Raw genomic sequence first — 9,426 nt, forward strand, 5'->3', positions numbered from 1 at the left:
AACTAAAATCTGTAAGGCTGTGAAGTTCTTGTCTAGGAACTAAAGATGAATAAAAAGATTTACTAATAGGAGAAACCATGCTTCCAGAATCAAGAAGACCTTTACATGTAGTGTCATAAATGAGAACTTCAACCTCATTGGCATGACCTACCAAAGGTGCAATATATGGGCCTTTAAAAAATGATTGACCTCCTGTTGGCCCTGTTGAGAAGGTCACTTCCGGTTTAAAGGATTCTCTGGAACCTTATCTGTAACAGACTTGTCGGTAGCCTTAGGTGTTTCTTTGGCTTGAGCCTGCTCCTAACTCTTATCACTCCATCTGCTCCTATCTTGGTATCCACCCTGGTACTTTCTGGACTTCTTCAAACCCTGAAATTCCTTCTCAACAGTGACAACCCTGGAATTCAGCTGCTTTATCTGGTTGGTTCAGTCCTGTATATGTTGAAGAATCTTATTCTCAACAGATGACATTGACATTAGGGAAGCAGGTTCAACCTTGACATCTGGAGTTTTCTTACCCTCAGGGGATTGAACAACCTGGGAGGACTTAGCCTATACTTTCTAAACATGCCTGTATATACAAACGTATGTTATAATTGTGTGTATAAGTATAAGTATATGTGCTTTATAACACGGTGTCAATTGTTCATGTTAATAATAAAATGAGAAAAGAATGAGTAATGTTACATATTGTATCAAATATTGCCATTGCACTAAATGGCGAACGAAATAGAAAGTGGTGCATAAGAATTTAAAGACATAATTTGTTGCACTTCAAAGACAGTACAACAATTCAGATCTACACATGATGTTCTGCAGAAAACAAGTAAAACTAATATGCTCATTGATTAGCCAACGAAAAACAAAGAAAGATCTAAAGACCGTAAAGATATTAAGGTGACATTTTGCTATGTAACACCGCACTTTGGGGTCAAACGCACTTTGGGGTCCGACCCCAAAGTGCGTTAAACTTCGCACCGCACTTTGGGGTCAAACGCACTTTGGGGTCAAAATCGAGAAATTGACCCCAAAGTGCGTTAATATGCTACATATCAACGCACTTTGGGTTCCAGAGGTCTAAAGGTGTAATCTGAGTTCTGCTTAAATACTGAGAACTGACTTATTTTCGATCTTCGACATTGAAATATTTGAGGTGGAGTTCAAGATGGCGGTCAATACTTTGATGATGCTTAAGTGATAAAAGTTTCATTAATTTTGCCACTTAAAATATCCAATAATGATAATAATTTGTTCATATAACAAAATTACGGTGGCATAAAAGTGACATTTGCATTTATTTTTATTTAAGTTTTGCATGCATATTTTTATTTAAGTTTTGCAGACATATTTTTTTCAGTTTTGCATTCATATTTTTTTTTTTGAGCTTTGCATTCATATTTTATTAAAGTTTTTCGTACATTTTTTATTTTGGTTTTTCGTACATATTTTAGCCAATCAAAACAGCCTTCACATCTCATAACAGCCCATAGTTGAGTATAAAACTAGCACAGTAGTTTGGTCACAATTCGGCCCATTTTTTGGAATCGGCCCAGTCGTTTTTGGCCGCGCAAGTCTGGTTTCGGCCGACCTTTTTCGGCCCATTTTTAAAATCATATGTATTTTATATAATAAGTGTATTTTTTTTTAAAAATTATTATCTACTATTATATTAGTGTCCATTTGGAAAGGGCTGTTGATTGGTGAATGAATATGCACCTCTCAACCCCACCCCCTGAGTATAGCGGGGGGAGGGGCATAAACTTTAAACCAAGCCGACCACTGGTAAAATCTTCGCCCTGCGGGGGATATTCAGATAATAACATTCCTGCCTTATGCCCCTTTACACGATTCTTTTTTAACCCGCACTCCCCCGGGGGCAAGGGAGGTGGTTACAAATGACTGGTGTATTACAATAATGCACAATAAAAGATCTAAATAGGTCCTTATATTCCACTGATTTAGAGAAAATATATATATATACATGTATATACATGTACATGTATATATCAGAGACATAGATAATATCTATGTCTCTGTATATATATATACTAAAAAGTGTTATTATCTTTTTGATACCTCCAAAAATGAAAATGTTGGTATTTGCAAATGGCGTTTGCAAATGGGGTACTGTAATTTACAGATGGCGAAGTGTTTGAAAAATGGCGTAATTATCCAAACCTCTACTTTGCAAATGGCGTCATGTAAAATTATGTACGAAAAAAAGTAAAAAACAAAACAAAAATAAAATATGTACCAAAAACTCAAATAAAATATGTATGTAAAACTAAAATAAAATATGTATGCAAAACTAAAAAAGAATATGTATGCAAAACTTAAAAAGAATATGTATGCAAAACTAAAAAAAAGTATGTATACAAAACTAAAAAAAATGTATGACAAACAAAAAAAAAAACAACAAAAAATGTACGAAAAAAAAAAGTAAAACAAGTTGCAAATGTCACTTTTTTGCCACCGTTCAAAATATTTTAGTACAGAAATCGTGTATTCCTAAAGTTTAAAGATGCTGCGAAAAATATCCCGTTCTGTCAGTCATTTACTTGATAACTTTTGGTGCCATGTTGAGCTCCATTTTAAATATGTAAGGATTTTTTTCATGAAAATTAGCGTGAATCTGGAGGCGTGCTGCATTGATACAAATTCTTTTTTTGGTGTTTTATTTTGTGAAAGTTCTTCACTTACAAATCAAGACCATTTAAATCCCTATTGATTCAGGGCACATGTTTTGTGTCTATTTAATACCTTGATTTTTGTTTACCATTGGCTTTGACTACTGTCCTAGGATGATAACTTGAGCCTTTGTTTACATAACAAAGACCAATAACAATGCGAAAAATAGGTTAGGCAGATCAATGACACAATCTATAAAAATGAAAATAAAACTACATGTAATCATATGTCTTGTTAGCGCAGTAGGTAGAGCAACCGTGTCAATAATATGTATTACCCGTACAGGCAGAAGTTCGACTACTGTTACTACACATTTTTTACCTCTGAACAGTCAATTGTTCAGAAAACAAGTTTGACCGGTTTTTTTTTATATACATACATGAATATGAGATCTAATATGTATTACACTGCGATAAAAAAAATACGTACAAAAAGAAAATAGAATAAAAATTGAAAAATATATACTATAAAATATATATTATATGAAGGAAACAAAAAGGAAATCGAAAATGAAATAATAATGATAAAAAACAGAGTAAGAAGAAAAAAAATGCCAATACGTGGGGTTCGAACCTATGAGTACAAAACACTTAAAGTTACAATAATTTCGATCTACCGGCATAACCATAACGGTAATACACCAACGATACTGTAAGAATAATGCTATATAGTATATGTAAGTGTTTACTTTTACGATATCGGATAATAATCCAGATAACCCCGTTTTTGGACTTTCCCATGTACAGTTAAGACCAAAATATCATCCTAGGACAGTACACTATATTATTTAAAACATAATGAACATAAATTTTCTCTGACCCCAAAGTGCGGTCGTTTGCCTGATGTTGAAAAATGCATATGTACCTGTTTAACGCACTTTGGGGTTGAAATTGGACCCCAAAGTGCGTAACGCACTATGGGGTCCGACCCCAAAGTGCATTTGACCCCAAAGTGCGGTGTTACAAAGCTAGCCGGAATGATGGGAAGACGAGATACCTCGACAGTAACATGCTGAGAATAATGTAATTTCAAAAGACTTTTTGCAATGATTATGTTAAAGATACTTCCTGTTACACAATATTTTTATGGTTTTATATCATAAGTATGATGCTGAAATTAAGATTTATCAATATTGTAAGTTCCTAAAAGCATTATATGTAAAGATATTACCGAATTTAAGATTTCATGTAAAAAAGAGAAACATTTATTTTCTATAAAGTCAAAGTCAATTGTTTTCAAAACGAAATGAATGTATATATTTTAATGATTACATATAATGTGCACAAATATTTGCATTTAATATTTCACATTTTCTTTGATGTTTGAAAATTGTTTTATAAGCATATATACATAAATAAAAATTTCATTTAAGTGTAGTAGCAACCTCACTCAAATGAATTTTATATATGTATATAATTATAATTTCATTTAAGTGTGATAACAAACTAGCCGTCCGGTTAGCTCAATAGGTAGAGCGTTGGACTGTGAATCGGGCGACCCGTGTTCGATTCCCGGACGGCGCAGGTCACTTTCGTTGTGATTGATTATGAAATCCTTTCTACGGTCATTCGCACTGTACCTCTTCTCTGGCATGTACAGAAGTTTAAGTTCCTTGCGAAATTGAAGGCAACTATTCAAAGCCCTGATAATGGTAAAGTAATAATGGTAAACTGCTTGACAGCCTTGCCAGGAACGATACGGTGGTTGAACTGTGCTCTGGTAAATTCAATGTGGCTTACTGTCGTGATCCGGAGTGAAAACTACCAACACCGTTACCACTGGTAACAACCTCACTTACAACATACAGGCTTTTTAAGCCTAGGGTGATTTAATTTATGAAAAAGAAAAAAAAGATTTCATTTTGAATATAATTTAAAGAAATTTGAAGTCTAGAACCTGGCTGTAGTTTCATTTATTTCCATATGCATTTACTGGTATTTACTGGTAAAATGAAAGATAACAATCTTTACATAGCTGGTGGTGGTGTTTGTGGTTTACCCTACAGATCATGTCAGTAAGCCAGTTTGAATTCCCCAGAGCACAGTTCAGCCACCGTATCGTTTCTAGATAGGCTTTCAAGCAATTCACTCATGCTGGTTGCCTTCTGTAGATACAGTGTGAATGACCGTAGAATGAATTTCATGATCAATATCAAAGAAAGTGACATTCGCCATCCGGGAATGGAACGCAGACGTACTGAGCTCATCGAACAGCCTTCTTTACATTGTCTTTTTTTTATGTGCCTTCTGAATCCGGCTTCACTCCTCCATTCAAAGCCATCCAGCAAACTGTTGGATGGACCGATTGTCTATTTGAATACTTTACTAAAAGATGCCACTATACGCTGTTTTCGAGTTTAAAATACATGTATCGTCTAAAAGAAATTACATTTCTTGGCATGTTTGTTGTATAGAATTGACAAAATGTTCATTTTCTTCATCACCAAGTTCAGCTAAATGACTACATATTTCAAAATATTGAAAATTCCGGTGGATAATGGGTTCACGTGAGTTATGTACCGTTCATGCGAAATAAATTACACATTTACTTCAAGCAAAATGTAGAAATATTAAATAGACAATAAAACGGCATTTATAGAAGTTCTAAAGACAATTTTTGTTATTTAAAAGATATATAAAAAAGTCACTTTCAGAGAACTTTTTTATTATAAGATATAATTACACAGTATGTGATAAATGAGGAAAATCATATACAGGGCATGATTAAGTACATGCACATGTTTATAACGAAGATGATGAAATATGAACATGAAAGTACAGGATATTTCAAATAGGAACATAAATGTTTATGATATGATCAAGTACATGTTTGTAAGGGACATGATCATGTAAGAATTTGATTGTATAGGATAGTATAAGTAGAACATAAATGTACAGGATGTGACCATGTACATCTTTGTATGGGACGTGACATGTAAGAACGCTAATGTACAGGGCAAAACAAGAAAGAACATAGATGTACAGGACGTGACCAAGTACATGTTTGTAAAGGACCTGGCCATGTAAGAACATAAATGTATAGGACATTACAGGTAAGAATATATATGTACAGGACGTGACCAAGTACATGCTTGTAAGAGACGTGATTATGTAAGGACATAAATGTATTGGATATTACAGGTAAGAATATATATGTACAGGGCGTGACCAAGTACATGTTTGTAAGGGACATGGCAATGTAAGGACATAAATGTTTATATAGGATATTACAAGTAAGAATATAGACGTGACCAAGTACATCTTTGTAAAGAAGGTGACCGTGTAAGAATATGGATGTACAGTCTATGAAAAGTCAGAAAAATAGATCTACATTGCATGACCATGAAAATAATTGTAAGGGGCGTGACTAAGTAAGAAAATGAATGTATAGGATATGATTACTGAAGAACACGAATGTTTCAGGGTACATGGGTATCATCAGATATTACTTGGCCATTGGCGTAAAAAGAGCAAAAATTATAAAATACAAAAAATAACATGTTAAAAAACCAAGCAAATATACCTGTACAATTAAAAGTAACTGTCTATCATAAAAACTAACTGTACAGAAGGTTCGATCTCATATTTAATATTGAGAAACAGGTTTTGACACTTTCTCTTACTTCTTCGTGATAAGATAGAACAAATTCAAATTTGTGATCATCATTTTATCCATGAAAGTTATGATTAATTTTAACAGCTTCTTCATATAAACTCCTCTTTATTGTTACATATGTAGAACATTCTAATAAGACATGGTTTTCCGTTTCAACTGCATTTTTACAAACTGGACAGTCTAGCATTAACAAACATATTTTCATATCGCCCCGTTTCTAAACGTATAGGCGCAACACCGCATCTAAATTTAGCCAGAGCGGATCTGTGTTTAGCAGGAATAGTACTTGTAGAGACATACATTTCTGTTTCATAACCTTGTTTAAAAAATCTATATGATATAAGTTTATTACGACCATTTCTTCTTGGACAAGACATGTTATTTATACTGTTTTTCAATGTACAGTCTGACCGAGACTCAAACCCGGGGCACTCGGAAAGCCGTTCCGAGGCTTTACCGACTGAGCTTAAACATCTTTTCCCTTAAAAAGTATAAAGTTCTGAACTTTGACAAAGTTATGATTCTCCACATTCTTGATAGAGAACATGTAGCAAAGTTTTCCTATGCTAAGTTGAGATTATCTTTTTTTAGCCCTCCACCATGAAAATCATAAGCAAAGAACTCAACTAAATTAAAAAGAAGAGTGAGTCTTACTCCATACAGTTTAAAAGATAAATAAACTTATCAAAAATACAGCTTTGCTATTTACATTAATGTAGGTCAGCATTGGCCATGTATACCCAAAAGTAAAATATGATGACGCTAGAAAAATCAACATTTTAGCCGTGTCACGACAAAACCAACAGGGTGGGTTTGCGACAAGCATGGATCCAGACCAGCCTGTGCATCCGCGCAGTCTGATCAGGATCCATGCTGTTCGCTTACCAACTCTATAACAAGTAGAGAAACTGATAGCGAACAGCATGGATCCTGATCAGACTGCGCGGATGCGCAGGCTGGTCTGGATTCATGCTGGTCGCAAACCAACTATGTTGGTTTTGTCGTGACGCGGCTCATTTACAGTTATACTACTTTTGAATTTTGAACAGAATATGTCATCACACATTTTCTGAAGAGTTTCTAGAGATTTCTAGTTAAGCAAAATCAAATCAAGAAGATTTTTTTAAATACCCGAAGTCTCTTAAATTAGTATCAAGACATAAATTAAATCTAACTATTATCCCTATTTGAACTGGAGATTTCATGCTGTTTTTAACTTCATGCATATGCAAATACAGCAAATATTATACATTGTACTCATGTTTGTACAAAATATATCAAATGATCATGAATTGTGTGTTGTAAAATAGTTCCATTTAACGGCAAAGAACGCTGGCAGCATTGTTTATGGAAAGCCATGGCTGTCTGATATTGTTCTTTTTCAATTTATTTAACCATTTGGATAATATATGAGTCCACTTCGACTATATATGAATTGAAATCACCTTCTTATTTAACCGGAATCCATTATATTAATCCACAGTTACAATATATGAAACCATACTGTCAGTGTATGAAACCGAGTTAGCAATATATAAGTTGATTTTCTCAATATATGATTCCAATTCTTCAATATATGGTACCAAAGTAGCCATGTATGGAACCAGATGTCCTTATATGAAACCGAATTATCAATATATTTATTCATTTTTACAATATATGAAACCATTTTATCAATGTATGGAACCAAAGTACTAAATATATGAGTTGGTTATACCAATTATTCAATATATGGAACCAAAGTAGCAAAGTTTGGAACCAGGTGTCCTTATATGAAACCAAATTATCAATATATTAATTCATTTTTACAATGTATGAAACCATTTTATCAATGTATGGAACCAAAGTAGCAATATATGAGTTGGTTATTACAATATATGATACCAATTATTCAATATATGGAACCAAAGTAACAATGTATGGAACCAGGTGTCCTTATATGAAACCAAATTATCAATATATTAATTCATTTTTACAATATATGAAACCATTTCATCCATGTATTGAACCAAAGTATCAATATATAAGTTGATTATCACATTATATGATACCAGATCTTCAATATATGGTACCAAAGTAGCAATGTATGGAACCAGATGTCCTTATATGAAACCGAATTATCAATATATTAATTCATTTTTACAATATATGAAACCAATTCATCCATGTATTGAACCAAAGTATCAATATATAAGTCGATTATCACATTATATGATACCAGGTCTTCAATATATGGTACCAAAGTAGCAATGTATGGAACCAGATGTCCTTATATGAAACCGAATTATACATATATTTATTCATTTTTACAATATATGAAACCATTTCATCCAAGTATTGAACCAAAGTATCAATATATAAGTTGATTATCACATTATATGATACCAGATCTTTAATATATGGATCCAAGTAAGTCATGTATGGAACCAGATGTCCTTATATGAAACCGAATTATCAATATATTAAATCAATTTTACAATATATGAAACCAGTTTGTCAATGTATGTAACCGAAGTAGCAATATATAAGTTGATTTTCACATTATATGATACTAGTTCTTCAATATATGATACAAAAGTAGCAATATATTGAACCAAAATGTCATTATATTGACGGGACTTTTTTTAAAGACTGTATTCTATCCTTGCACCGGTATTACAGTTTCGCGCCAATATTTAAAAGACCAGCGTGCTTCACTGATTGCATACTGCACATTTTCTTAATAAGGAAATATTTGAATTTAACGTCACATTCACTTCAAATGGGCTGGGCGGGCAAAACTTATCATTATATATGTACGAGTTGTATGTCATAATTTAAGCTATTGTGTCGTACTGACCATTAACAAAAACATATTTAAAAAATAAGTTCATATCGACCTTTACCTTTGATCAAAAAATGGGCATGGCCAGTAGGACACATCAAGGTTAATCTACTCACAAAGTTTAAAAATAATCAGTCAAATAATAACTGATTTCATGAAAAAGTGTATGCATTGTAATAACAGAACCCAGTGACCTCGGCCTTTGACTTGTTGACATGAAAATAGGCTATTTTGGTTCCATATAATGAAAATTGCTATCATAGACTGTAACATCAACTTATATACTGCTACTTTGGTTC

The sequence above is a fragment of the Ruditapes philippinarum genome, unplaced genomic scaffold (assembly GCF_026571515.1).
Source record: "Ruditapes philippinarum isolate M1 unplaced genomic scaffold, ASM2657151v2 ctg3663_1_1_1_1, whole genome shotgun sequence".
NCBI lineage: Eukaryota > Metazoa > Mollusca > Bivalvia > Venerida > Veneridae > Ruditapes > Ruditapes philippinarum.